Source organism: Dryobates pubescens, chromosome 5 (genome assembly GCF_014839835.1).
Source record: "Dryobates pubescens isolate bDryPub1 chromosome 5, bDryPub1.pri, whole genome shotgun sequence".
NCBI lineage: Eukaryota > Metazoa > Chordata > Aves > Piciformes > Picidae > Dryobates > Dryobates pubescens.
In genome coordinates, this window is record NC_071616.1 from 16,638,197 (window position 1) to 16,663,884 (window position 25,688).

Sequence of the window (25,688 nt, forward strand, 5' to 3'; positions counted from 1 at the left end):
TTTGAACCCTACAAAGTAAGGCTTTAGGCAACAATTGACTTCGCATTTGGGCTCATAGAATCATAGAATGGTTTGGGTTGGAAGGGAGCTTAAAGACCATGGGCAGGGACACTTTCCACTAGACCAGGTTGCTCAAGACCCCATCCAACCTGGTCTTGAACAGGGAGGGGGCATCCATAACCTCCCTGGGCAATCTGTTCCAGTGTCTCACCACCCTCACTGTAAACAATTTCTTCCTAATACCGAGTTTAAATCTGCCTTCTTCCAGCTTCAATCCATTTCTGCTTGTCCTATCACAACAAGCCCTTGTAAAAGTCCCTCCCCAGTTTTCTTGTAGACCACTCCAGTTCCTAAGCAAAATGTATCCTCACCAGAAATGTCTTTTCCTCTCTACTTCCATCCACAGTTACTCTGTTAGAGTAAACCATTGTTGTGGGAAGCTTTGTTTGTGGAAAAGGTTAACCTCACAGGTGAGATAACAAACTATTGGCTGGCTGCAGCAGCATGCAATGAATTAATGGTGGGCTTATTCTGGCTGGATGGCTAGTCCCAAAGAGAAGCTGGAGCAAGGAGGGGGCCAGCCTCTTCACCATCACCTTTCAGGTAGTTGTAAAGACAGTGATAAGGTTTCCCTTCAGCCTACTTTTCTCCAGACTGAAAGTGACTGAAATGAGTTCGTCCTCATTTACCCCAGTGTGATGCTGGGCTCCAGCAGCAGGGTGGTAGCAGGATCTGGGATGGCCCATGCCTGAAGGAGCATCAAGAAGGGGACATTCAGATTTGGGTTAGGGTTGGGCAGGGGTCTTTGTTCCAGGGGGGCACCCAGCAAAGATTGGGGGGGGAGCTGGAAAGAGGCAGAGAGTGATGGGAGGGCTGCGGTGGGAGCCCAGCTCCCATCTGGTTGCCTTATCAAGGCCTGCACAGGCTGGCGTGTCACATTGGGATGTAAATCGCATTAATTGAATTCACTTTGGCGGCGCTTTTGGGAGCAGCCGACAACCGAGTCAAAATCTCATTTACATACTGATAAGACACAGTTGAAAAATGATGCCTTCTAATGAATAAAATGTGTGTAACTGGTCCAGCTTGATATTAGCATTAAAGTGTTAATCACTTTGGCATACAAGTTTATAGTGCTGAGTAAATTTGTCTTCAAAGGGTCCTGAGACAGAAATCTATGTTTTTGGACTGCCATAGCAACATCGAGACGTCTTCATTGTGTTTCTTGGTCAGAAAGCAGGTGCCAGCTTCTAATTAAAGCCTAATTTGCAATTTGTGTCCTATTCACTGTTTTCATGGGAACTTTGATGGCTGATACAGCGGTAAGCAATAACCAACAGCACGGCTTGAGAGCAGTAATGGAAATTCATCCTCCCTGGGGGCTGCTGGGCTGAGCAAGCACAGGAGAGAAAAGGGGCCAGGAACATGTTGTGATGTGTGTCCCTCATCTAGGAGGTTCCTTGCAGTGAGGGAAGATGGAAATTATGGTACAGGAGCTGATGCCAGCCTCGCAGAGGCTGGTAGTAGTCCTGCTCCAGCCTTCTCGAGCTAGCTCTGGCCCTCCCTCTTTAAAGACAGATGGCTTCTTCCAAACTCCCAGTTAAAGGATCCAGGTTAATAATGCCTGTGAAGGTCTCTTGTTGCACATGTTCTCCACTTTGCCTGCTGACCTGCAGCATCTCATGCTTTCCAGTCTTCCAACTGCCTCCTATCCGTCTCCTTTTCCTGCTTCTAATTAGAGGCTTACAAGCTCTTGACAGCACTAACATCAAGGGTAATTAGCAGCAGCAGGTCCATTGGTACACAGACCCGTGGTGGAATGGTGTTCTGCTGGAGCTGGCTGCCCTGAGAGCAGAGTATTTTGAGGCGCATGCTGCTGGAGGACCATCACTGATCTGTGAGAGAGAGCAATGCTGGTCTCCCAGGCCTGTGTTTACTTCTCCTGGATGGGGTTTGGAAAAGGGACATGAGGGGGCCAGGACTCAGACACCAGGGAAATTTGGTACTGCCTCAGATTCCTTTCACTATTGCAGCCTTGGGTATTGGCTAGGTAGCTTGTGCCTTCCAAAAGCTCAGCCCAGAGGGTGAGAAGTGCTGCTGGTAGTGGCCAACAGAGATGGAGCAGGTCTACGCCTCTCTGCTGGCTGCTCCTTCCCACCTCAGCTTAGATTTTCAGCTGCCATCGATCAGCACACCTCCACCAAACCCAATTTTATATCAGCTGAAGCTCTAATTCCCAGAGCTCAAAGTCCCATCCTTCCACTTCCTGCTGAATTAATTCCCTCTATGGACACTGCAGGATGTAAAAGTGCCATTTAAAGATGTCCCTTCTTATTGCAGGGTGATTAGACCTTTAGGTGACGTTTAAGGGTCCTTGCCAACCCAGACCATTCTGTGATTCTATACTTTGTGCCATCCTCCTCCTTTGTGTTGGATGGTAAGGTGATCCTGCTTTGGCAGGGGGGGCGGTATCTACCATCTCCAGAGGTCCCTTCCAACCCCTATCATTCTGTGGTGCTTGTTGAAATCCTATAATTAATCATGGAATGTTTGTGGTCTTATGGTTACCAAAAAAAAAAAGTCAGTGATTTAGCCCAGGCTTGATTGTGCTGCTCCAAGAGATGTTGTTTGGAGTGCATCACACACCTGGCTATGTGAGATGGTAAAAGCCACTGCCTTCAAGCTTCCCAGTTCTTCTCTCCTCCTGGCTCAGTTACCAAAAAAAGTAAATGCTGCTGGACTGTTTATCAGCTGCTAATCTCCTTTCCCAAGGGATTGGGGTTCCCTGGGCAGGCCTACAACTGCTGACGTCCTGGGAGTGTGATTGTCTCCTAATAAGCACATTTGCCTGATTGCCTTACAGCTTAATTATACTGTTCACAGCCTCCTGAGAAGCATGATACGGTGACGACACCACAGGAGAACTGATTCTAGACCTGACCTTCCTCCTTGGCTTATTTCCTGCCACTCCACAAAGATCAAGTGTGGTACCACCAGTCTGGATCATCCCTGAGAGCTAGTGATGCAGCAGGTGAGATGCTTCTAAGAGTAATGCTCTGTTTAGGGCTTAGGACCCCAGCAACAGTTAGGCATTACAAACTAGAAATACAGATGAAGGCAAGTGAATGGATTTCACAGAATCATTAAATGGTTTGTGTTGGAATGGACCTTTAAAGGTCATCTAGTCCAACTCCTCTGCAGTCAGCAGCAACACTGGCAACTAGAGCAGGCTGCTCAGAGCCCCAAACAACCTGACTTGTGATGGTTCCAGGGATGGGGCAGCTAACACCTCTCTGGGCAACCTGGGCCAGGGCTTCACCACCTTCAGCATCAAAAATTTGTTCCTTGTATCTAGTCTGACTTTCCCTCATTTAGTTTAAAACCATCACCTTTTGTCCTGTCATGACAGGCTCTGCTAAAAAGTCTCCTTTAAGCACTGAAAGGCTGCAAGAAGGTCTCCCCAGAGCCTTCTCTTCTCCAGGCTGAACAACCCCAACTCTCTCAACCTGTCATCACAGCAGAGGAGTTCCATCCCTCACATCATTTTTGTGGCCTCCTCTGGACCTGCTCCAATAGGTCCATGTCTCTTCTTGTGCAGATTTGCATACAACTACCTGATGCTGCCTATGCCCTGCGAGTGAACCCCTAAGTAATGTATGGAAAAGAAGGGGGTGTTTGCATACTTGTTTGCATAACCTGGGATTTCAGCTGGTGGTGTTCTACTCAGTTATTTCTGCCACCACATGGGGCTCTGATGATGTCTTTACTGAGAGCCCTTTCTAAACAGTGAGTGCTTTTCAAGCAGTGTTAAAATCATCCTGGGCTGATGCACGTGCACAAGCAGACATGCACACATCCCATATCCTGAAGCCAGGGTGAAAATTCCAACAAATTGGTGTGGCACACTCAGAGGTTTGACTGAATCAGCAAAATAAATCTGGACTAACAAAGAGAAATGAAAAAAAGAACTAACAAAACCAACAAAAAACCCTCAACACCTAAAACTTTGCTGACATAACAGGAAAAGAACAGCCTGGGGCTCTGTCCACCTCTTTCTATCTGGGAGTGGAAAACACTCTGCTCCAGGAATCTGCCTCTTTCCTGCTTGCTAGGGGATGTAGATGCAAGTGCTCCCCGCGGGGAATATCCTGTTTACCCAAACTCCAGCTTCCCACTGGCAAGCTGCACGTTCCAACAAGCACCGCTGCCATTTGAGTGACATCTCCTAGGGAGTTGAAGTGGTTCTTCATAAAGAATGGAGTCATACAAAGCTGCTTGGCTGGGTGGTGGCACGATAAGAGGTTAAGGACACCACTGCAGCCCCCAGAGCAGGAGAACATGCTCTTAGCAAGTGAGGTGGTGGCGTCTCACGGTCACAATGGCTTCTCTAAGCCCAGCAACTTCTCTTCAACCTACTCAGCATCTGCTTCAAGCAGTGGTCTGGGAGCTGTCACACCTAACAGGTAATTCCTGTTATAGTCATATGTTCATCAGTGATACAGGTGTGGGATTGAGTGTCCTCCTCATCAAGTTTGCAGATGGCACCAAGCTGAGTGGTGGGGTTGATATGGCAGAGGGATGGGATGTCACCCAGGGGGACCTGGTCAAACTGGAGAAGGGGGCCTAGGTGAACATCATGAGGTCCAACAATGGCAAGTGCAAGGTCTTGCACATGGGTCAGGACAATCCTCATTATCAGTACAGGCTGGGCAATGAAGGCATGGAGAACAGCCTGGCAGAAAAGGACTTGGTGGTACTGGGGGACATGAGCCCACAATGTGCACTTGCAGGCCAGAAGGCAAATCGCATCAAAAGGGCTGCATCAACAGAAGTGTGGCCATCAGATCCAGAGAGGTGATTCTGCTACTCTACTTTGCTCTGATGAGACCTCATCTCATCCTAAGTACTGTGTCCTGCTCTGGGGTCCTCAAAAGAAGAAGGACATGGACCTGCCAGAGCAGGGCCAGAGGGGCCACAAAAACGATGGGAGGGCTGCAACCCCTCTGCTGTGAGGACAGGCTGAGAGAGTTGGGATTGTTCAGCCTGGAGAAGAGAAGGCTGTGGGAAGACCTTCTTGTAGTCTTTCAGTACCTAATAGTGTTGATAAGAAAGATGGGGCTAAACTTTTTAGCAGCGCCTGTTGTGACTGGACAAGGGGTGATGGTCTTAAACTGGAAGAGGGGAAGTTCAGACTAGACAGAAGGAAGATACTTCTTATGGTGAGGGCAGTGAAATACTGGACCAGGTTGCCCAGAGAGCTGCAGATGCCCCATCTCTGGAAGCATTTAAGGTTGGGCTTGATGGGGCTCTGAAAATCCTGCTCTAGCTGAAGATGTCCCTGCTGACTCTGGGGGATTGGACAAGACAACCTTTAGAGGTCCCTTCCAACTCAATGCATTGTATGCTTCAGTGATTCCCTGGGGCTCTGTGCAAATTCTCTCAGGAACCTGTTTGCTTAGGTGCATGCAGGAGCTGCTCTAAAACAGTTAAAAAAGCTTTTCCTAAAGGGCTCAGTGCTGCTTCCCATTGCTGGGGAAGGTCTAGGCAGTGTGTGAGAGTAGGATGTCAGCTCACAATGGAGAGAGAGAGAGAGGAGTTCTTTGGCTCCTAGCTTTTATCCCAGCTGGATTAGGGCTCATTCTAGCCCAAACACCCCTAATAACGTGATAAATATTATCAATTATTAAAATATTTCATAGGAGCCAGAAATGTCTGAAAAAACCTGTTGCAACACTAACCTAAGCATTTTAATATGGTGTTAGGAACAAATTCACTCTGTTCTTAGCACAAACTGGGTGTTGGGGTTTTTTTTATTTTTTTTTTTTGTCTTATTTTATTTAACCCTTTTGTCTGGCTTGCTTTAGATTTGCTAATTTGGTATGCCTTTGTAAATTCAGAGTGGTTTCCTCTCTGTCTGCCCAGCTGGAATCGTGGCTGCAAAGGTCAGAGGATGGGGTTGTCCCCATCTTGTGCTGTGGATTTGTGCTTCAAAGGTCCTACTACTTTCCTTGGTCAGTCACCCCGAGGTGCAGTCCTCCATTGTGGCAGAAAGGTCTTCTGAAATGTCTGTCACATGCTGGTAAGTTGTGGTGGGGTCCCTGATGGAGAAGGTCAGGGCTTGATGCTGGGGTGGGAGCCTGGGGACTGCACCCGTGGACTTCCTTGCCCTCCTGGAGGCTTTGGTTTACTTCTCTGGTTTACTTCTTTGTGTTCTCCAGTCCCTTGCAACTTCCTAATCCAGTTCCACTCAAGTTGATGTGTTTTCTTCCTTCCTCCCTTCCTTTATTAGCAGCCCACCCCACCTATTTCACAAGGTGCAGGGTCAAATACGTCATGTGCTTTTGCTGGTGCTTAACTCTAGTGAAGGCAGATTCCTTACTTTAATGGAGAGCAAAAAGTGGTGGGGACCACCTCTTTCCTATCCAGACTTTGCTGTCCAAAATGGTGTCCAAAATCCTCTTTTGATGAGAATCTCCAAATTTAAACTTAGTTTAAGGTCAGGCAATAGAGACTACTAAACTCACCTGGGGAGCACAAAGCATAGTCATATAGTTAAAGACTGAGGATGCACAGATTTCAGGAAGACTGAGTCCAAATATCTGGACTATGTGACCACTGGTCAAAGATGTGATGATTTATGCTCTAGGTTTGCATAGAGAAGAATTCCAGTTTGGCTTTTGGTTTCAGTCTGAGGTACTTGGTCTGTTTGGAAAGGCTAAGGAAGTGATGTGGAGAAAAGGAAGTCATTGGTCCTAAGTAAGATTGGTTTGACTTTTGCTCTTATTTTTATCTAGCAAGGAGGCCATGCAGTGGGGTTAGCTGATGTGCCAAGATGTCCGTAAAATCCAGGTAGGTATGATCTGGAGTTTACAGTCAGATTAATCCCTGCCTTAGTTTGAACTCCAGGTTTTAGGAACTGAATTCAGATTCAGCTTTTTCTGAAATCTGGGTAACTATTTCTGGTTTTGGGTTTTCAATTCTAATGTTGGTTTTATTTGGAGAAGTAGTTTATGGTTGAATCATCACCCCTGAAGGTGTTTAAAAGATGCAGAAATGTGCTGCTGAGGGACATGCTTTAGTACCAGACTTGGTTAAGTATTGGCTGGACTTGATGATCTTGAAGATCTTTTTCTGACTGAAATGATTCTATGATTCTATAATCATAGACCCCAATGCTCACTGATGAAGCTTTGAATTCACTTGACACCAAGCTGGCCTGTGGAAGGATCCAGCAGATCCAAGTGCAATTCTGCTTTCCTTTAGCCCTCTGTCAAGCCAAAATTGAGCCAAGGGAAGAACAAACCTGCAGACATAGAGTCTTTTTCTCCAGGGGCAGGATTTGGCAGGCTGTAAATAGACAGAACATCCCAACCCTCCTAGGGGAGTGACCAATGTTACAGCCACACTCGATAGCCTCCAGCTGCATCCACAATTACTTTACCCACCTTTTTAGGCACTTGCATTGTCATCTTGATGTCTTATTCAGCACTGACAAACAAAATTCCTTCTCTCCAAGCCATGAGGGACGCTTAAATTGAAGGGGTAGTTGACTGCACTGGAGAAAGACACTTTTATGGCACATTTTTGTTGCTATAAACCCAGTCAAAAATAATGAGACTTGTGAAAGGATATGACCTAAACTATAAAATGCACTTATTAAAGTTGTATGATAAATCAGAGCAGGACACGCTTGCCTCTTCCTAAGGAACTGCACGCAGTTGGACAAGAAACGGAGGCATGGCAGATTGATGTCTGGTGTGTGGCTTTCTCCCAGCTGGGGGTGAAGAATTAGCACAGGTCAAATTGCTCACAAACCTCTGTCAAGGATATATATGTCTAGCCTAAATGTCAGGCTGGAGGAAAGAAAAGCTGAGCTCTCTGATCCTGCTGCATCCCAACATGAGTGATTTCATTCCTTACGTAGAACCATAGAATTATTTCAGTTGGAAAAGACCTTTAAGATCATCAAATCCAACCATTCGCTAACTCTATAAAGTCTGGTGCTAAACCATGTCCTCAGCACCACATCTTTGGATCTTTAAAATTCCTCCAGGGATGAGGATTCAACCACCTCCCTGGGCAGCCTGTTCCAGGGGTGATAACCCCTCTCTGCTTTGGTGTCTCGATGCTGTGTTTCAGCCCCTGTTTTTTCACCCCGTAACAAACCAAGCAGCAGGGCTGCAGCAAGTTGCTCTGCTCTCATGTTAGGTGCTCCAGCCCCAGACTGTCAAGATTTGCTGCTTATTTTCAAAGAACCAGAGACCTTTAAAATCATCAAGCCCAACTGTTAACCCGGAACTGCCAACAAATGCACCACTAAATCATGTCCCTCAGCTCCATATCTACATGGCTTTTAAACCCCTCCAGGAATGGTGATGCCACTACTTCCTTGGACAGCTCGGTCCAAGTCTTGACAACCTTGTCCTCTTGTCCTGCTGCTTGTTACTCAGGAGGAGAGACCAACCTGGTGGGATTCCCATCTGTGTTTCCAGCAATGTTCAATTCTGCCTTGAAGGGGTACCCAGAAATACATGGACCAGGTTTGGAGAGATTTAGGTAAGTAAAGAGGAACTATCTGCTCGAGTTGAGATGAGGCACTCTGTTAAGGTTGAATTTGATGTTCACTGGTCTCACAATAACATCACATTTAGTGGTCAGGCAGTAGTCACCTGTTTGGAGGCCTGGAGGGGACTGGGTGCTGGTGGTAACAACCATCTCACTGGGTGGTTAACTGCACCAGTAGGAGGGAAGGGGAAGAAAAGAGGTTTTATTTCTCTCTTTCCCCGCCCCTCTTCCTCCCCCCGCCCCCCTAAAAATATGCTCTCATTCTTCAAATACTTGGGAATCTTTTTTAACCCACTCAAATAATTAATTACTATGTGAAAGTTCTGACTGCAGGCAAGGCTTCTGGATTAGGTTTCATAAAATCATAGAATGGTTTGGGTTGGAAGGGACCTTTAAAGGCCATCTAGTCCAATCTCCCTGCAGTAAGCAGGGACATCTCCATCTAAATCAGGTTGCTCAGAGTGCCACCAAGGCTGACCTTGAATGCCTCCAGGAATGGGGCCTCTACCACCTCTCTGGGCATCCTGTTCCTGTGTTCCACCACCCTTATAGTAAAGATCTTCCTAATGTATAGTAAGCTGTCACAGGGGACCAAGCAAGAAATGCTGTTGAGGAGCTGTGGGATGCTACAGTTCCTGTAGTGTGAAGACTGAGGCATGAAGCTGAAGCAGTTAGCTCATGGGTGTGGATGTACTGATCAAGTTTATTTCAAATCCCAGTTCCCAGAACAACAAAACATCACTGAAAAGATCTCAGGTCCCTGCAAGGGCTGAGGCTGAGCCCTCCCATCTATGAAGGGCTTGTGCCAGGGCCAGTTAAGAGGCAGGAGATGCATCTTCTCCCTTCAATTCCTTATGGCACTAAGCCTCATGTCTTAGCTGCCAGGTAATTCTTGTTTGGGTAATGCCATAGCACAGGGAAGAGCCTGTTATTTGCCAGTAGCAAGAGACTCTGCAAGCACTAATTGGACAAATGAGGCTCCAGGGATTTACGAACTAAGCAGATGAATACGGGGGGGGACGGGAGGGGGGGAGTCTGGGGGTGGGGAGGGGGAGTCAAACAAGGCTCAGAGCCACCCTGAAGGACAGCTGGAATGGTGTTTTGCTCCTGAAAGCAAAGGGGCACATGCTTCCTTTCCTCTGCTGTGGCAACACTAGGGATCATTTTGTACAGCAATGTCTATCCTCCCCCCATAAACCACCTCCCACTGCTGCTTTCTCACAAGCATTTCTGATGAGCAGATTTGTTTTACTCAGGGGATGCACAAACCACGCTGTGTGGCAGGTATTTGGAGGCATTTCCCAGGATTTGGCAGCCTTCCCAGCTTGTTACCCACAGGGACAGGCCACCATCAGTTCTTAGTGCTGGGTACTCTACTGGGGGAAAAGATCTTCTAGGTCTTCACCTGTTCTCTCTGAAAGAGGAGGAAAAAGGGAAAGAGCAGGAAAGCAAACATCATCATAGGGAAAAATTAAGGGTTTGTTCTCCCCCCCATTTTTGCACTCAAATAGTCCTTTTAAAAAACTATCCTAAGTTGCACCAAGCTCCAGCAAGCCTTTCAGAAACCTGTCCTTACAGCTGTGGGACATCAGCCCAGCAGTGCTTGTCCTTGCTTCTAGTGAGCCCAGCCACAGCTCACCAACAAGTCAGATCCTGCCCTGTGAAGATGGGGATGAATGCCCCAACATGTTGTGCTACTGCATCCTTAGGGAGGCTGCAGCTCTACAGTCTGACCTAGTGGAAGGTGTCCCTGCTCACAGTATGGATGTTGGGACCAGATGATCTTTATGGTCCCTTCCAAACCAAACCATTCTATGTTTTTATGATCTGCAGGCAGCTTGGCATAGGACCAGAATGGGAATTATTTCATGTCTCAGAGGAGGCTGAAAGTAGAATCTTAAAAGCTGCTGCCTGTTCTGACCATGCATGGGCTTGGGTTTACCAGCGAAACAAGGGGTTGCAATAATGCAGGAGAGCAGAGCTGTAGTTCTTTGCAAAGCTATGGGGCCAGCAAAAGGTTTGGGGCTTAGGGATGAAGAGGTGGAGAACAGGGGAAGGAGGAGGTCATGGCAGTGATAGATGCCTCCTCCCTTTTTCTTATGTCCCCATAGGCAGCTCATTCTTTCAGGGCTCAGCTTTATCTCTTTGGTCCTAGGGATCAATTGACACTGCCTCCATACTTGGTCTGTGCAGGAAGACAGATTAGACTGTGATCTCCAATGCACATGACACATGGCAGTGGAATGGCTTAAAAACATTGTGTTTTGACTGCCTCCAGACATAATTTATTAACAGTTCACTTTTCCTTCCTTTACTGCTGCCCTTTCCAACAATCCCTCCATAGGGAGGAACATTTACGGCACCACCATCAAAACACAGCATATCCTCAAACCACAAAGTCTCCAGGCATGATATCTGCTGTTCCTCATGCCTGGGTCCTGCTCCATGACCTGGGTACCAAGCTGTTACCATAAAATGAATAATAAGGTGTTGTGTTCAATCAGTGTCTGGGTCTGAATGCTCCTGGTCCTGCAGCGCTTTGACATAACACCATGAATGTCCCCCAGAGAACAGCCAAGAAGTGACTGATGGCATGGAGTAAGTTATTGCAAGCCCTTCTTATATTAAAACGTGGTCCTGGCTGGAGTTTGGATGATAGATCATTGCCTTTTGCTGTAGTGCATTAGCACTTGATCTCAGAGGTCAGGCCAGAGAATAACCTTCTCCCTCTAATTGACATGCAAAGCTATGGCTGTGTATGAATTTGGACTGGGGATGAACTTAGAGCACTAGTGTTGAGATGAGAAAAAATGGAGAGTTGTAAATCTGCAGTAAATTGCTTGGATATTTATAGGGTGTCATATGTGAAACATTTATTTAAAGAAAAAAGTAAAATCATAGTCCCTAGAATGGCCTGGCTTTCTTGGCCAGGATCAGGAAGTTCACAGCCCTGTCTAGAGCAGAAGCAGGAATTATGACACAGCTTTAACCACCTGCTGAGATTACCAGGATGGGAGAGATGGTTGTCATCTGCATTCTCCTGGCTTTAAAAGTGAATGGGTTGGTTTCATTGTGACAACAATGAGGAGATGAACTGCAGAGGTTGGAGTTATGCTGAGGTGATGAACGGGGCACCCCAATCCACTCCACTTTCTTATAGTGAAAGAGCAGAGATAGCTATTCTCCCTATTCTCCCTATTCCCTATCTGAGGGAAAACAGTAACCAAGGGGCTCATTTTTCCACTGTTTGAGTGTTTCTATGCATCCACTTAATGTTTACATGCTTCCCTCTGCAGTCTTGATAGCCAGAAATGCGTTAGAAAAGAAGATGTCATCTTCACAGAGCCCCAAATGGCACTGTGAATGGCACTGTGTCCACAAAGAACCTGTGAGTGCTGCTGTGATATTGAGGAGCACAGATGAATGTCCCTTCAGCTTTGGGGAACACCACTTTGTTTTTGTGGGACAGCAGGGCTGTAGGTACTGGAGACCAAAGAAAAGCCCCCAAACCTGGCAGACCTGCTATCTCCGGTATCTCCTGCATTAGGATTTTCACTTGAGGAAAGACCTGTCAGCTAACCCAAAGTGCAAAACTTCATGCTAAAGTTGAGATGACTGCATTCAGTCTAAATAACTGATGTGATCACCCCTTTCATTAGACCATTAAGGTTGGAAAAGACTTCTGAGATCATCAAATCCAGCTGTCAACTCAACACCACCGTGCCTGCTATGTTTTTTGAATAACTGCAGGGATGGTATAGAATACATAGAATACATAGAATAAACCAGGTTGGAAGAGACCTTCAAGATCACCACGTCCAACCCATCAACCAATCCAACACCACCCAAACATCTAACCCACGGCACCAAGCACCCCATCAAGTCTTCTCCTGAAAACCTCCAGTGATGGTGACTCCACCACCTCCCCAGGCAGCCCATTCCAATGTGCAATCACTCTTTCTGTATGAACTTTTTCCTAACATCTAGCCTGAACCTCCCCTGGCGCAGCCTGAGACTGTGTCCTCTTGTTCTGGTACTGGCTGCCTGGGAGAAGAGACCAACATCCGTCTGTCTACAACCTCCCTTCAGGTAGTTGTAGAGAGCAATAAGGTCACCCCTGAGTCTCCTCTTCTCCAGGCTAAGCAACCCCAGCTCCCTCAGCCTCTCCTCGTAGGGCTTGTGTTCCAAACCCCTCACCAACTTTGTTGCTCTTCTCTGGACTCGTGACTCCACCACCTCCCTGGGCATCCTGTTCCAGTGCATGACCACTCTTTCAGTACAGAAATGTTTCCTAGTATCCAATCTAAAACTCCCCTGGTGCATCTTGAGGCCATTTCCTCTTCAAAATTACCCAGCCTTGTAAAGAAAAGGCTTCCAGATCCTCTCTGCCAGCCGTAAACCTCGGGAGCTGTCTGGCTTTGTTTTTGCATGACTGAAGGAGCTCTTCATTACATCTTCCAAAATAATGGGAGAAGTCAGTATGACAAAAGCATAATGAAAATGGCTGATGTAAACATAGCTGTAGCCTCCTACAAGTCTCTATAGTCAGCTGCTTTCATTAATCATCGCTCTTTCCAAGGGCTTATGGATTCCAACTATTATTTTCACTGTGTATTTTTCCTGGGAGGAGGACAATGACTAATTGGTTCTGGGCTTTGTTACCACTCCTGGGTATCAAAGGAGTTAACTACAGGCCTCTGGCTGAGCTGTGCATGGGCGCAGGCTTGCACAGGGTGAGTCCATACAAGAGGCTGTTGAGAGGGGAGAAGACCTTCCCCTCTGGGGTTGGAGATGCACTTGTGCCAGGAATCTGGGAGATTTTCATCTCTTTTTATGAAGTGGGAGTATGCTGGAGTTTATTGTGAGGGAGAGATGCCATTGCTCCTCTTTTAGCCTTCAGGAAAACACCTTTTCCATCCAAGACATCTGTGGATGCCCAGGACCTGAAGCATGGCTGTTTTCTTGACCTATTTTTCTATTTATGACCGATTTTGCTATTTTTCTCACTTGTGTCAGATGCCACTCTGGTCACACTGGGTGTGAGACACATTGTGACGCACAAGGGTTGGGGCTGTACCACGATGCCAACACTCACCATCACCCTTGGTGCTTCCCTCTCCCCTTCCCTTGTTGTAATTAAAGCACAAAGCCTAACTGCAGCCTGCTCCTGTTGGCAAACAAGACTTGCTACAAGTAATTTTCCCCAACAGGAATTCCCTGGAGAAAAGCAGTCTGGTTGCCTCTCCCTGCCCAGACACAATCTGTGCAGCAGGTGGAGTGCATTTCAGGTATCTCCAGCTATGCTATAGCATGCACAGCACCAGGCTGATTAATAATAACAATTAAGGCAATTATAAGAGCAATGACAACAATAATAAATATTCTACATATGAAAATCATTATTACTGTTATTGCAGTAAGAAAGATGGGGATGGTCTTTTTAGCAGGGCCTGTTGCAACAGGACAAGGAATGATGGTTCTGAACTAAAAGAAGGGAGATTTGGACTAGAGAGTAGGAAGAAATTTTTAATGCTGAGGGTGGTGAAATACTGTCCCAGGTTGCCCAGAGAAGTGGTAGATGCTTTATCCCTGGAGCTATTCCAGGTCAGGTTACTTGGGGCTCTGAGCAACCTGATCCAGTCAAAGATGTCCCTGTTGACTGGAGGAGAGTTGGACTAGATGACCTTTAAAGGTCTGTTCCTACCCAAAACATTGTATGATTCTATTATTATCATTATTATAATTATCATTATTATTCTATCACCATTCCTGACCTCAGAATGAGATGCTGCTGATTTAAGCCTGACCACAAAGCATAAAATGGGCTGCAGCAGCAGTGAGCAGATGCTGGGGCTGGGGGAGGGCACATCAGGCTATGCCTTCATCTCTGAAACCTGGGATGATATTGTGTCCTGGTGTGTGTGATTAATGAGCCATGACTTCACAGTGGCTGAGTGGCACGGGGTGAGTGCTCCCCAGCCTCCTGCTCTGGTCCCATGGGATGCTTGGTCTTTGATGAAGCCCCAGGATTTGACTTTTCATGGTGACTGTGGCTCCCAGCCGACAGGACAACAAGCCCAGCTGCCCTCCAGAGCCCCTGATTCATCGCGGCTGAGGTGCAGGGGGTGCATCTGGGCTGGAGGTGGTGTAACCAGACCTGATGTGCATTGATCATCATCCATGGTGGGCAGTTCGGGTGACGAATTGGCTCCCATCGAAGGGAGCCTGCTCTTGACTTCGGTAAGCCAGGACTTTCTTCAGTAACCATTTGACAGCTTGCTTTGACTGATTGAAACTATATTTAGACAAACACGCTTGAGTAAGTGACCAGCAGGGAGGCAATCCTCCTGATGTTCCTACTGCAGCCTTGGTCTGCCCCACATTTCAGTGTTGATGGTGGTGCAAATAATTTCTGTAGATGTTCTCCAGTCTCTGCCACCTCTCTGCAGGAGTGTGTTCAAAAAAAGGCAGTGAAACTGGTGAAAGTTCTGGAGAGCAAGTCTTATGGCTGAGGGAACTGGGGTTGTTTAGCCTAAAGATAAGGAGGCTGAGGGGAGACCTTATCACTCTCTACATCTCCCTAAAAGAAGGCTGTAGCCAGGTGGGGGTCAGTTTCTTCTCCCAAGTAACAAGTGTAAGGACGAGAGGGAAATGGCCTCAAATTGCACCAGGGGAGGTATAGGTGGGATATCAAAAAATTCTCACTGAAAGGGTTGCCAAGACCTGGAACAGGCTGCCCAGGGAATTAATGGAGCCACTGTCCTAGAGGGATTTAAAAGACATGTAGATGTGGTGCTGAGGGACATGGTTTAGTGGGAACTTGGTAGTGCTGGATTAATAGCTGGACTCAATTATCTTAAAGGTCTTTCTCAAACAAAATGATTCTTTGACTCTGCATTCCTAAGTGCTGCTGCTTCCATATCCAGCCCAGGTGTTTTTTGATCTGAACTTCCAGTTTGCAGTGAACTTGTGCAGTAGGATTCTGTTGTTTGGCTCACGCAAAGAGCAAGGACTCTGTCATTTTCACTTTGGGAATCCTGCTGGGACATGACAGAGCAGTTTAGAAGATGCTATTTAATTAAAACACCAACAACTGGAATTTCTGGAAAAACATCTGAGGCTCTCATAAATTATCCTAGTCTCCCATGTTTCACACTGCTGATCTTCTGACTTTTGTTCAGTCCTTATTACTTGGGACAGTGTTTCAGGGGAATACTTATGGGCACAGCAAGTTCCTAGCTATGACTGGCTTGCTTACAAATTACCCTTTAATCAACAGATTTGATATTAATTAATAATTCATAGACTGCTCTTCGGATAAAAATTGCATAATAATGTCCTTGATGCAGCCCAAAGTGTCCATTGTAGATGGCATAAAATGTTAATTAGCAGGAAAATGCAGTTAGGAGAAAACTCTTTTAATTATGTAATAGGCCTCATTATAATGGGTAATCAACAGCATTTCCAAATTAGCCCACTGACAGCACTTATCTATACATAGCAAATAAACTTTTGTTTGCAGCAAATACACTTGAATATTCAGCTCCTTAATTGTGTTCAGGCTGGTTTTAAATCATTGCCATCCCTACTGATGATCTATAAAGGACTGTGCCTCTCAGCCGCTTGGGCCACATGTAAAGCACAGAGAATAATGGGGAAAATTGTCCCCAAATATTTGTTCAGATATGCCAGCAAGTTTTAATTTGACCTTTGATGGGACCCTCATCTGAATATTGGAACGTTTTGTTGACAGCAGTGCCCAGAGAAAAATGTAAAGCATCGGTGCATGAACATCCTCTGACTTTCACATTGTGCGTTAGGTCACCCGGCTCGCACTGCCTGTGCTGCTGATGAGTTCCATAAATCACCCAGCTGGGCAACTGCAGGCACCAGGTCGTGTGGTCAGTATGACCCAAAAGTGTGCACAAAACCCTGGGTGGAAGCTACTTATAAATCCACAGAATGGTGGGAATTATAAGGGACCCCCCTCTTTGCTAAAGCAGTCATCTCTAGAGTAAACCACACATGTCCAGGCAGGTTTTGAATGCCTCCAGTGCTGGAAACTTCACAACATCTCTGAGCAGCATGTTCCAGTTCCTCTGACACCCTCCATGGAAAGAAGGTGTTTGTCACTTTTATGTGGAACATTCTGTGTTCCAGGTTGTGTCCACTGTCCCTTGACACCAATTAAATGAATCTGGCTCCACCCTTCTGACACTCATCCTTTAGATGAATGAGATCCCCCTCAGTCACCTCTTTTCCAGGCTAAAGAGCCTCAGGTCTCTCAGCTTCTTCTCATAAGGGAGATAATCCAGTTCTCTCAGCTTCTTAGTGGCTGTCCACTGAACTCTCCAGTAGTTCCTTGTCATTCTCGAGCTGGGGAGCTCAGAACTGGGCACAATACTCCAGATGAGGCTTCACCAGGGCAGAGTAGAGGGGGAGGAGAATCTCCCTCGTCCTGCTGTTCACAATGTTCTTAATGCATCACAGGATGCTGTTGGCCTTCTTGGCCATGAGGGCTGCCTTTGTGAAGGAAAACAGGAAGGAGCTCAAAAAGCAGATGCCCCATTTGTAATCAGTCTCCACCTGACTTGCCAAAGCCTAGTGAAAAGAAGGGGTTTGCGCCAGGATGGCTGAAATAAGTCAGCTCATGCACATCTAGATTTGCACCTTGAAGCATTTTGCTGTTTCTGCCTCGATTTTGAATTATTCAGGCTTCTTTGGGGGAATCTTCAATCCTTATTTCTCTTCAGACTCAGCCAAATCTAGGGCTTTAATAGCTTCCATATACAGACTGGGTCCAGCTCAGACCTTTTGGGCAGGGATAATGAATTTGTCATGTCACATCTTCTGTCCAGCCCAGCAAATCTTCATCTCTCACTACAAATAATTAAGGGTGATAATAATATCCTGCAGTCAGTTGCTAAGCAGTACTAATGGCTGCTGATCTTCCTCAAAGGGATGACATGAATCCATGGGATACAATGACCTTTACTTGTTCTCTGTGGTCCTGCTTGTAATTCTCCTTTCAATATTGTCCAACACCCATGGCCCAAGTTTATCCATATTGTTGAACAGATGGATACTCTGTTATTAGGTTTGTTCTAACAGACACCAAACTAGATTGGCCCAATATAATTTATAGCCTCTAAAATGTGGGGACACAGATTTCTGCCTCCTTCAGTGTCTGGTCATTTCTATTCATTTCATCTATGGATTCTAATGTAATAAATTTATAAAAGGCTCTAACTCCTCGGCATTTAATCAGCTTTGGATGAGAGAATTACATCAGCAGCCCTTAGGTGTACTTCATCCTGAAAAGGAAATCTCACATTAGAAGACAATCTCATTATTTGAACTAGTTAGGATTGCACAAATTTCTCAAGAGCCATGAAGAATACAGAAGACTTGAGGTAGGCTCTGTCCTTTATTTATCATAGATGAAGACATAAGAAAGCATGAGGAAAAACATCTTTATTTTGAGGGTGTTGGAGTACTGGAACAGGCTGCCCAGAGAGGTTGTAGAGTCTCCTTCTATGGAGGCTTTCAAAACCCACCTGGACATTGTGATCCTGGGCAACCTGATCGAGATGAACTTGATTTAGCAGGGCAGTTGGACTAGATAATCTCCAGAGGTCCCTTCCAGATGCTAAAATTCTGCAATTCTGTGAAGAGCAGGAAGGTTTTGCTTTGCCAGCATCCTGGAGCCCTTACTGAGATCTCTAAATGACCCAGAGTCCTATACAAGATAGTATTTAGGAGTAGATAGACACTTGGTAGAACCCTCCCAATCCCTGTTCAAGCCACTTTCCATGTTGACAAGAACAATTCTTGATCAAACGTGTGTTCAGCAGAGGATTTAGCAGATACCAGCTTAGAGGTGTGGGTGCTTCCTCTCTCCTCTCTTTCTAGAAAAGCTCCCCCTGAGCTATGTCCCACCCACACACCTGAGTTTCTCACCCTAAAAGGACCAAACTGCTTCTGGAAAACTTGTTATGCCCTGCACAGGTCCATGTAACTCTCATTCTTGGAGTCCAGTTCTGGCCATGGGCTGCTTAACTCAGTGTGCTGGCTGTAGGGTATTGGTGGGACAATTCTTTGCCTCCATTGAGTCTGGTAAAATCACAAGTTCTATTTCATTATTCTATTTCATTGTGGCTTTTTTCATATCCATTTTATTTATTTCAACTCTTAAAATTTCAGCAGCTGGGGTGATAGGGTGGACAAAGCGGTGATGCTGCCACTTCTTGTATGAATGAAGAGATGTTCCAGTGGGTGATGTGAGATTCTCATCTACCCAGGGCTGCACCAAACCTCTGTGATGAAGCAGGTGCTGAAAATTTCAACAACTGGGGTGCAATAAGGTAGACAGAAAGATGATGCTGCCATTTCCATGTGAGGGAAGAGATGTTCCAAAGGGTGGTACGTGACATTCATCTACCCAAGGCTGCAGAGAAACTCTGTGGAGGAGCAGAAGGCTAAACCCAGGTCTTCTCCGGGTTACATTACTGCAAAGCCATCTTGCCCTACATCTGTTCCCCAGCCCTGCTCATGAGTGGCTGAAGTTGGGTAAAAAGAGGATTTGTGAAACAATCTTTGATGCATCCAGGTGTAGGCTTGGCTGAGAGGCAGAAGGAACGGAGGAGGCAGAAAGGGGGAGAGAAAGAAGCTGTTTAATGTAACACCAGGATTGTGGGAGTTGCAGTGTCTGGGCATGTTGAGACCAGGGTTGTGCAGAGCTGTCCTTCTTTCCTGCCTCATGGATCCATGCTGCTCCAATCCCATGAGATGGTGATTCTGCCTCTCTGGGCACTGGTGTTATTTTAAATGAAAACAGCTTGCTTGTTTTCCAGCCTAAGCTGGCTTGGCCAAGCTCAGCCTCTCTAACCACAGACTGGGCATTTATTTTTGTCCTCCAGACTTTCTGAGGCATTTCTTGGGGTTGTTTGTCAGGATCTTGCTGGGAGCGATGGAACATGATAAAAATAGAGAGGAGTCCCAGGCTTGGGTTCATTCTTCTGAAGAATTCACAGTGAAAGCTGACACAAGGCTCAGGATGTCCAGGCAGGATCTCACTGTCAGAGTAGGATACCTGATATGTCTTGAAGCTGTCCATGGGGCCTGGGTGATTGAATACAGCTCATTAGGGTGGCTTCCAGCTTGCCCTTGAGCCCAACTTCAAAACATGGATTGTTAAAATATTTAACAAACTGCACCTCCAGCTTTAGTGCAGGCACTGGGGCTAAACCTTTTTGTGACATTAATGAATGGGGCCATCTCAAACATCACTTTAACTCCAGAACCTGGAGTTTTAAATAAAAGCATAGAATAATTAAGGTTGGAAAAGACCTCTAAGACTGCTACCATCAACCCAACACCACCATGCCCCCTATAGCATGCCCCAAAGTGTCACGTGTACATGCTTTTCTAAGACCTCCAAGGATGATGGCTACACCACTTCCCCAGGCAACCTTTTCCAGGGCTTGACAACCCTTTCAGCGATTTTCCAGTCTAAACCTCCCCTGCTGCAACATGAACCCATTTCCTCTTGTCTTACCACTTGTTACTTGGCAGTAGAGACTGACACCCCACCTTGCTCCAACATCTTTTCAGGTAGTTGTAGAGAGCAAGAAGTTCTCTCCTCAGATTCCTTTTCTCCAGACTATATAATCCCAGTTCCCTCAGCTGCTCCTCATAAGGCTTATTCTCCAAATCCTTCACCAGTTTTGTGATATTAACTATGATGAAATTTGCACCTCAGTTTGAGGGTAGGCAGCACTTGGGTAGGAAGGTGCTGGTGTTTTCCCCAACACCCTTGGTAATGTCAGTGCTGAGGGAAAGCATCAGACTGTCAGAGCCCAGGTTTTGCTTCACAGGCTGGTGCACCACATCAGAGTGTCTCTGCTCCACGCCTGGAGCCAGGTGGAGAGCATCTGCCTTGTCGTGTTATCCCCTCCTCTGGGAGCCAGATGAGCAGCCGCTGGTGTTGTTTTGTCTCTGCTAATTTGAGACTGTGTTGTTTTGCCATGCCGAGGTAAGCAAAATGCCCTTTGCACGCGATGGGGAGCTCTCTGATGGCTCCTGCAGGAGTTCATCCCCATGGCCAACAACCCCCCTGGGAAAGCACTGCTAATGCACAGCTGAGCTCTGCCCTTCTTGCAACAACCAATTTAGCTTGTTACTGGTTTGTTCAGCTGGTCTGGGACCTGACCACGGGGTGCTTCGAAGATCGAGATGGTTACCCTGAATCCCCAAGGGAAAAAAGCACTGAGAGGGGAGGACAGGGCAGGATTGAGGACATGAGCCACAACATCTCCAGCTCCCTGGGGCTTCCAAATGGATGACAGCTCAGGCTTGGGTCTGTGCTGCAGCTGCAATTCAGCCCCAAGCTGACAAGAGGTTTGCCTGAGGGCAGGTCATTATCTGCCTGCCTGGGCAGGGCGGCAGTTCATCAGACTGATGGGAACCATCACGGGGTGCTGCCATGGTGGCTGAGTTCATCATAGGTGGTAAATCAGGAGCCTGTGATGTCCTGACTGTGCAAATGGCTGCAGGCTCTTTCTCCCCAGGAATTGCTCCATCTAGGGCTATATGGTAAGTGAATGTTTTCCATTTCCACTGGGAAATATCTTTTGGGCAGCTTTTCTAAATATTCAGCTAGGAACTTTAGTATTTGTGCACTTTTACATTAGTAGTGAGATTCACAATAGCTCTGCAGCTTTGTTGAGGGCTGCTGTATGTCCAGAAATCCTGGATGTATCTGGATATGCTTGGGCTGCATAGCACCTAGAGAGGAAGACTAATGCTGTGGCCAACCCTGGCTCTTGAGGAGCTCTGGGTAGGAGAGCTGTGGATACAGCTCATATATACCATCTACCCACCCTATCTGAAATGTCATATCTCTTCCAAGCTTGCTACACAGCCCACATACTTAGTGGATATCCAAGGACCAAAATCATCTCTGCTCCTCAGTTTTAACATCAGACAGATGTTTTTCACATAGGAGATGTCCAACACTGGCTACCTGGGCGGTAGTGATGTGGGTGGTGGTGGTGAGCAGATCAAGTAGTGGAGCTGGTTGAGCATTTCATGTAGATGCATGAGAATTCCTTCAGTGCAGTGCTTGGAAAAAAATGCACTGGAACCTGTAAGGCCACTTTGACATGGATGTGCAGAGGAATAAGATTTCTCTCTCTGTTTGACAGAAGGTAGCCAAGATGAAAACAATTGTGTTACTCCATAGCTTGGAAAGAAGCTCTTGGGAAGCAGGTTTGGAGCATGTGTTCAGGGTCTGAACTCTCTGGGACCTCATCACTGCTTCAGGGCTGATGATAATGCACCTTCTCTTGGTCCTGTACAGCTTGCCTTTGCAGCACCATAATTCGAACCAGCATTGTTATGATCTGCTAGCTGTTGCCTCCAGCATGTTTCCTCCTGGAAGTTACAGCTCAGTCCTGGTGCCATTAATTTTGAACATTCTTTAAGCAGAACTGTTCACACCTCTGGATTCAATTCACTGAGTCTCTCAGCATTCCCATTGCTTATCTAAACATCTCATATTTCAAGGTTTATTTTGTGGTCGTAAAAATTTGCTGTTGGCATTTAAAATAAAACTCTTTGCTGGATCTCAGCCTAGTAACAAATGTGTTGGATTGGGTTAGACTGGAAGAAAAAAGGGCTTTAGGAGTTTATGAGAAATGGGGCCTCTAAACTGGAATGCTTATAGCTGATTTCCCAGACTTACCAGTTCAGATAAAACAAGCTGAGCCTGCAGCACTTCCCTGGTAAATATCTCTCATGGAGCTGGAGAGGTTGTACAGCGCTTTCAAGTAGCCGCTAATGAAGACACTTAAGGTGCTGAGTGAAAGTTGACCTCTGTTCAACTCTGCAAAAAAGGGGGCACCAAATGCAAGGGTTTGCAGCCCATGCTGGCACCAAACTCATGCCATCTGCAGCACCCCATGCTTTTGGTTTAAAGCCCTGTGTCATTGCTCCCACGAGCTGGTGAATGGAGAGCAGAGAGATTCTTGTAGAGAAACTGAGTGGTTTCAGGGCCAGGGATGCTGCAGTTTGTCCTAGGTTAAGCACTCCTGCCTGCTTGCTGGCCACAGAAAATTATCCCAAGCTGGGCTAGAAAGCCTTCAGCCTTTGCACAGAAGGGAGGTTGATGACAGGAAAATGGGAGAAGTTTGGAGTGGGTTTGATGGAAAACCAGGCTCCCATGGATGTAGCTCATGCGTGGTGGAAGTGATCTTAGCAGGCAGTTGTGCGGCGAGGTTGGAAAGGAGGAGATATTCTGGGAACAACATCCATGACAGTATTGCAGGTGGGGTCTCATCAGAGCAGGGGGGCAGAACAACCTCCCTCGACTTGAGTTGCTATGAGAAGTTGGAGCAATAATGGTTTGCCTGTTTTGGGGCAACAAAACGAGAAAGGCAAGGAAAAGTTTGCAGAGTGGGTTGAACACTACATAGTGCCTCCAGGATGGGTGGGAGAAGCTCCAGGTGCGGCTGAGTAGATGAACAATCCAGTTACATGTGAGAAGGTGGGCACAACAGATCTGGGAAAGTCTGCTGATGCTCTGCACAGATTTACATCTCTGGGAAAACCAGAAAGGTGGAAAAAACAGCGCCAAGATGAAGGGACTAGAGAAAATGGGAGGCAAAGCCTCCAGAAAGGGTGTTCTCTGAGCAATGAAAGACATTGGATGTGGCAAAAGGATCTCCTCCCTCTTTTATCAAAGCAGGGTATGTGCTTGGCAGCTTGGCAGGCAGGATATTGTGAATTCCAACCTGAGTCCCGGGGAATGCAGACTGTGCTCTTGGCAGGCAAGTGCTGCCTTTGCTGCAGGTAGGCAGCAGTCACACTCTTTGCCAAGCTGTAGAGCAAGTTTTCTGCTGTTTTTCAAGGCAGTATCTGGGTGAAACGTGGCCACTGCTCAAACAATTATTGAATGGTAGCAACAGGAAAAAGCTGCTGTGCTGGGACAGAGCCCTCTCTTCCAACTACAGGGCTCAGTTCTTCTTACAAATGAATCCCTGCTCGCAAAGACTTTCCTATCAGTTCAAAGCTTGCCCCATAGCCCTAAGGACTTTGCAATGCAATAAGGATTCCTGGAATGTAACTGACCTTGTGTCTACTTCAAGCCAATGGAAAGTGCCTCTGGTCTCCAAAAGATGCTTACCCCAGTGCTCGTGCACACATTATAATCATACCATAGAATCATAGGATAGTTTGTGTTGGAAGGGACCTTATAGATCATCTAGTCCCAAGCTCCCTGCAGTAAATAGGGACATCTTTGACTAGACCAGGTTGCCCAAGGCCCCATCCAGCCTGGCCTTGAACATCTCCAAGGAGAGGGCATCCACAACTTCCCTGGTCTGGGCAACCTGTTCCACTGTGAACCTGTTCACTGTGAAGAACTTCTACCTAATACCCAGTTTAAATCTACCCCATTCCAGCTTAAAGCCATTGCCCCTAGTCCTATCACTACAAGTCCTTGTCAAAAGACCTTGCCCAGCTTTCTTGTACGCCCCCTTCAGGTACTGTAAGGCTGCTATAAGATCTCCCTGGAACCTTCTCTTCTCCAGGCTGAACAGCCACAACTCCCTCAACCTGTCCTCACAGAAGTACTCCAACCCTCTAACCATCTTTGTGGCCTCCTCTGAACCCACCCATGTCCTTCTTCTTTTGGGGACCCCAGAATTGGATGCAGTACTCTAGGTGGTGTCTCACAACAGTTTTTATCCCTCACTCAGTTCCAAAGTGATCAGTGGTGAAGTGCATGTAGATGGTAGTTATCAGCTGGATTTAAAGCAGGTTTCTCACCAGGGATGTTTTCCACTAGCAAGATATCTCACCAGGGATATTTCTTTTCATCCTGGCAGAGCAGCCTGGTGTCCACCTTGCTCAACATTTAATGCATGCTTGATTTTTAAAACTCTCACTTTCCCTGCCACCCTAGCTCAGCTCTTTGACTCAGCCAGGGTGTGGGTGGCATTTGTGACTGTCTCTGCACTGTGTTAGGATTCACCTTTGTGCAGCTTTAAGTCAAGGTCTAGTGTTTCTAAATGTCTTGCCTGGTTGCAGAAATTATGTTAGTAGTGCTTGGTGTTAAATCTAAGCTGTTAGCTTCTGTTTATCACTTTGGCTCTGTGACCATTTCTGGAACATCCGTCCTGGAAGGACAGAATCATAGAATGCTTTGGGTTGGAAGAGAGCTTCAGAGGTCATCTAGGTCAATTCCCCTGCAGTCAGCAGGGACATCTGCAACTAGAGCAGGTTGCTCAGAGCCCCAGACAACCTGGCCTGGAACAGTTCCAGGAATGGGGCTTTTACCATCTCTCTGGGCAGACTGGGCCAGTGTATCACTACACTTACTACAAAAAATTTCTTCCTTATATATAGCCTGAATCTTTCAGTTTAACCCCATTACTCCTTGTCCTGTCACAACAGGCCCTGCTAAAAAGTCTGTCCCCATCTTTCTTATGGGCCCCTTTAGATACTGGAAGACTGCCTTCTCTTCTCCAGGCTGAATAACCCCAACTGTCTCAGCCCATCCTCCCGGCAGAGGGGTTCCAGTCCCTTGATCATTGCTGTGGCCTCTTTTGGATCTATCCAAGTGTCTCCTGTGCTGAGATCATTGCTTCCTGACAATGCAGCAGACAAGGAAGGCTGGTAACAGGGTAGAATGATGGGAAGCAATCTACCATCCACAATCTGCTTCAGAGGTAGAATTGTATTCATAATTTGCAAGTTTCTGCCTATCCATGTGAAGCTGCCCAGCTTCTGCCTCTAACCCCTACGTGTGAGGCTGTGAGGTTTGCTCTACTATTGGAGCAACAAGCCAAAGGAAAGAGCTGAAGGGGGAGGAGATGGACTATCTTTGCACACGTTGCAAAGACAGCGATTTACAGTTGTCCTTATTATCTGGAAATGTGTAAGACACTCAGGTGATTAATTTTAGATTTGCTCACATAAGCCTTTTTTTTTTTTTTTTTTTTTAATCTGGGCTGTGGAAAGCAAAGCAAAGAAGTGAGAACACCTTTTGGAAATGCATTAATGAGCAGGGATGTTTGGCTCTGGTTTTACAGCCTGGCTTTTAAACGAGGCAATGACAAGAG